The sequence below is a fragment of the Alosa pseudoharengus genome, unplaced genomic scaffold, assembly GCF_046254945.1.
Source record: "Alosa pseudoharengus isolate Yale_2024_CS ecotype anadromous, Long Island Sound unplaced genomic scaffold, YU_APseudo_1.1 YU_APseudo_1.1_scf_15, whole genome shotgun sequence".
In the NCBI taxonomy this organism is placed as follows: Eukaryota; Metazoa; Chordata; class Actinopteri; order Clupeiformes; family Clupeidae; genus Alosa; species Alosa pseudoharengus.
Genome location: NW_027468620.1, coordinates 15,586,931 through 15,591,930, shown reverse-complemented (window position 1 = coordinate 15,591,930; position 5,000 = coordinate 15,586,931). Strand labels below are relative to the sequence as shown.

At 45.5% G+C, this 5,000-nt stretch overlaps 1 protein-coding gene across 1 annotated transcript in view; it reads left to right on the top strand.

Annotated features, from left to right (window-relative positions):
* Positions 1-5,000, top strand: part of LOC143124291 (transmembrane protein 150A) — a 34,132-nt gene that overhangs the window by 14,197 nt on the left and 14,935 nt on the right. The window lies entirely within an intron of this gene.

Genomic DNA, 5,000 nt, shown 5'->3' with positions numbered 1-5,000 from the left:
AGCCTCTAAATGTTGCCACCCAAGTTCCTACTCAGTTGCCTCCAGACGCCATAAACTCTGGCTCTGCTTGCGTGGCTTGGCAGGACCACACACGCACAAACACACTCCACATGGGAGATTAAAGTGACACTCAGGATACATTAGCACTGAAATGTAGATGCTGACATGCCTTAAGAGGCATGGATTTCCCGCTCTTGCTTACGTCTGTGAAGAACGATGTCAGTGATCTTACTGTACATGCATTCAGAGCTGCAGAGGTGTTTGGTAGTTGGAGGTGTGTGTGCTAATGTGTGAAATTGTTGTAATTATTGTGCATGGTCACTGAAGGGGGATTGGGTGTAGTGGCTCTGTTTGTTGTGCTTTGGGCCGGATCCATGGTGATATATATACTGTCCTGAATGCCTTTTTAAAAATCCAATACCGCATGGTATATCCTCCTTACCGTGATCACAGAATTCATAGAATACGATGAAGAATTGTGATATAGTTTTGAGTCTATGTATCGTCCATCCCTACTGAGTGTGGGCCTGTGACCAGCTCTGGGGCCCTTGTGTTTTATGGCTGTTGGGGGAGCGTGCTATCATTGTGTGTGTGTGTGTGTAAGCGTCTGTGTCTGTGCATGCATCTCTCTTTCTTTCTTTGTTTCTTTCTCTGGGTGTGTGTGTGTGTGTGTGTGTATGTCTATGTATGTGTGTGAGTATCTGTGTGTCTGTGAGTGTATGTGTCTGTGCATGCATCTCTCTCTCACTCTTTCTTTCTTTCTCTCTCTCTCTCTCTTTCTTTGTGTGTGTGTATGTGTTTGTATGTGTCTGTGTGTGTGTGTGTGTGTGTGTGTGTGTGTGTGTGTGTGTGTGTGTGTGTGTTATCAGCGTGTGAGACTTATGGCACTGCCTCTTCTCTGTTGACCCCTCACTCATCTCCATATGGCAGTCTGATGACAGGAGGCCGTGTCTAAACTATATATGTCCACGAGAATGGGAGGGGGATTGCTGATGGGAATGTGTGTGTGTGTGTGTGTTTGTCAGTATGTATGTTTGTACTGGCTGGCTAGAGGAAGGCAAATTCAAGTCGATAGCTCCCAGCTGGAACCCACACACACAAACACACACACACAAATACACACACATAGAGGGAGAGAGAGAGAGAGAGAGAGAGAGAGAGAGAGAGAGCTCTGAACAGCTTCATCCACTTCTCGGCTGCCAGGGGCTCTGGAAACTTCCACACTATCCTTACAGTCCACGCTGGAGCAGAGCCAAACACAGGAAAGACAGATAGAAAGAGTGATTGAGTGTGTATGTGTGTGTGCATGTGTGTGTGTGTGTGTGTGTGTGTGTGTAGCTGGTGGGTGGGTGTGTTTGTGTGTGGGTGTATGAGAAAGACAGCGAGAGAGAGAGAGAGGGAAAGAGAGATACTACTCATCCCATACCATTTGATCCAGGGCTACTGCTTATATTGACTTATAGATGTTTTTGTCTCCCTGCCTAGATGGGATTGAATCTATAAAATGAGTCACCCAGGCGCCCCATACATGAATTTAAGAGACATTACAAAATGTTTCCATGAGGTTGGCCCCTGTGCCATTTTATGTGGGCTGTGTGCAGGAAAGAGCCTCTCCGCATTTATTGGGTCAGTCCACATAGCCTTCTAGAAGGTTCCTTGCCACCCGCTGTTAGCATCCACTGTGTTTGACTTGGAAAAAGTGTGTTTTTTGAATTTTGGCCATTTTGAATGGACAGAAGCTTGTCTCAAACTGAACTGCGTGGGATTTTTCTCAAGATACCATCTTTTATGGTCTTGTGTGTGGTCTGTAAACACACTCAAACACACTCAGACACACACACACACACACACACACACACACACACACACACACACACACACACAAAACAGTGGGTCACTTATGCAGTCACACACAGAGAAAGAAAGTTGTTACCCTTCTGGCTGAACCTGTTGATCACCTATGACATTTGACCTTAACATGTTGGACCTTGTGTGTGTCTGTCTATGGAGGGAGAAAAGAAAAAAAGTAAAAGAGAGGAGAGAGCTAGTGTATGTATGTGTGTGTGTGTGTGTGTGTGTGTGTGTGTGTGTGTGTGTGTGTGTGTGTGTGTGTGTGTGTGTGTGTGTGTGTGTGTGTGTGTGTGTGCACGTGTGTGTGTGCATGTGTGTGTGTGTGTGTGTGTGTGTGCACGTGTGCATGTGCATGTGTGTGTTTATGTTTGGGCATGTGTGAGCATGTGTGTGTGTTTGGGAAAGGGACCCCTTTCCTTCAGTCCTTGAATATTTGGCCCACATGCTCTGTCCTGCTTATCTGTGGGCCAGGTCAGCTGTCCAGATCACTGGGAGACGCTCTCCAGTGGAAACAAATGCAATTAGTGCCGCAGCCAAACAGAAATGCTGACATCAGGTTAGGGGTGGTGTGGTCACCGTTCCCTGCCCTTGTTTGGTCCACCACGATCCCCTGCACTCCCTCTGCACGCACATTGCTTCTTGCTGAGTTATGTCACACGGCAAAAATAAATACAAACATATAAACTTATTTAGTCAGATCATTTCATCACCTCAACGAGGAGGGAAGGAAAAGAGATGAGTATTGAGAGAAAATAAGACTCTTCAGAACAAAATGGACACTGTCTGTCTCGCCTGCTCCCCCTCTCTTCCCCTTGCAGATAAATGCTTCCATCTGTGAAGGGGAAAGACATTGGTGCGGGCAGGGAGAGAAAGAGACAGACAGAGAGAGGAGAGGAGAGAGGGAGAATGCCACCCTGTCTCTGGTGGTTACAGGTTGTGTAAGGCTAAGGCGGATTTTTGGGAAACCATGGAGCACCGGGAAGCATGTGTCAGCACTGCGACGCCATAATTGACAGAGTGGGAGAGGAAGGACAAGGGGGGGGGGGGTTACGGGAAATGTTCTGGGCCGGAGACAGGGGTGAATGGACACACCTCCCACTTTCGCTGTCTAAAGGAGCACGCTGGCGCTCTGCACTGTGCTATGGTATGTGTGTGTGTGTGTGTGTGTGTGTGTGTGTGTGTGTGTGTGTGTGTGTGTGTGTGTGTGTGTGTGTGTGTGTGTGCGTGTGGAGACTGTAAGAGAGAGAAAGAGAGAGAAAGAGAGCATGTGTGTATGCTGGACACATGGGAGGGGGACGGTGATGTATGAAAAGGCCTCTAGCTGACCTCATCTACAGTCCTGGCATATTTGCTTCATATCTCCTGGCATAGCACAGCACTTCCCACTTCCCTGTCCATAGATGGCTGAGGAGCACGGGGGAGTTTGATCTCTGCCCGCTGCTCCAGGACACACATACTCATGTGGGACACAGGGCTGTTTGACAGAGGGAGTCAGGACAGAAAACTCTCCAGCTTAAACAGGGCAGTAAAACACACAGGCTGTCCACTTGTGTGATGTACTGCGCTGTGTGTAGAATAATTTATCTGTGTGTGTGTGTGTGTGTGTGTGTGTGTGTGTGTGTGTGTGTGTGTGTGTGTGTTTGTGTGTGTGTGTTCAGATTAATTACATGTTACAGTAACACACGTGATCACATACACACACATGTTTGTTGAATTTAACAAAATGTGTCTGATTGTTAATGAAATATTGACAGTGATTGTAATTGACATATTGTTTCTGGCCATTATATGAATGCACAGTATCTGTTGCTGAGCTGTGTTTAAGTTTAAAGTAGTGTGTGCTATTGGTACAACATTCTGTATGAGTCAGCTGTTCTGTGGATGTAGGGTGTTGTATGTGTGTGTGCATATTTAATGCCCAAGAGCAGTCTAGGGGGTCATGACCTTTGATGGAGAAGGTGCCTGTTAGTGCTGCGTCAGCCATATGCATATTCTTGTTTGTTTGTGTGTGTGTGTGTGTGTGTGTGTGTGTGTGTGTGTGTGTGTGTGTGTGTTTGACAGTTTGCTTGTGTGATGATTGTGTGTGTCAGACGAGTCCTTGTCTGAGATCGTTGCAAGGTGAGGACATCAGTCTTAGTCAGCAGATGTCCACACCTCAGCAATCTGCTGTGTGTGTGTGTGTGTGTGTATGTGCGTGCGTATGTGTGTGTGCGTGAGTGTGTGTGTGTGTGTGTGTGTGTGTGTGTGTGTGTGTGTGTCTGTCTGTGTGCGTGTGTGTGGGATGTATCTTCTATGTAGAGGACAGACAGAAAACACTGGCCGACAGTATAAGTAGCATCAACAGCATCAGCACGGCTCATCTGAACAAGCAGAGCCAGCATGCCCATGCACTGAGGCTGTGATTAAAAGACAAAGATAGACATCAAACACAGCAAGCCTGAGAAACAACCCCACCACTCAGATGTTTATTACATCTCAGTGACAATCCTCTCTTCTCTCTTCTTCCTTACAAGTATGAGCAAGTGAAGTAATTGGGGCCCTTAATGTTGTTTACACGTCTGTGATAATCCTCTTTCCTGTGATTTATCAGAAAGAGGAAGAGATTAGTGAGCCTCACTTCTGCAAGTCGTACATGTCTAGCATTAATGATCTCTGGGTCTGGGACTGCTCTGTGCCTTGAGTTTTCACATCTGTCATCGGCATGCAATTAAGGCCTGGTAATAATCATATGTCAAACAGACAAGAAATGTGAACAATTATATGAGCCTATTGTAATAATGTTTCCTGATTATGATCTATAACAAGATGCTCTGGATGTATGCATCCTGTATCTTCATTGGATCTTATTATTGAGCTATATGTGACATGCAAATTTTACTAACTAACTATAGTTGTGTAAGGCTTATCATAACACAACATCATAACTTGATGAATGCAGTCATGTCTATTTGTAAATAGTTACAAAAACTATTATGGCAGTCATTATAATCCATTATGAATTCTTTATTAAGATTTATAATTCTATGTATACTTTTTGTAGATACTAAGTTGAAGTGAAGGGTTACCTTTTGTTTAGCTTCCCCTAACTCCTGTGATGAGAGATATGAGAGAATATCCTGTGGTCCCTGCACAGGGGGCCTCTCCTGCAT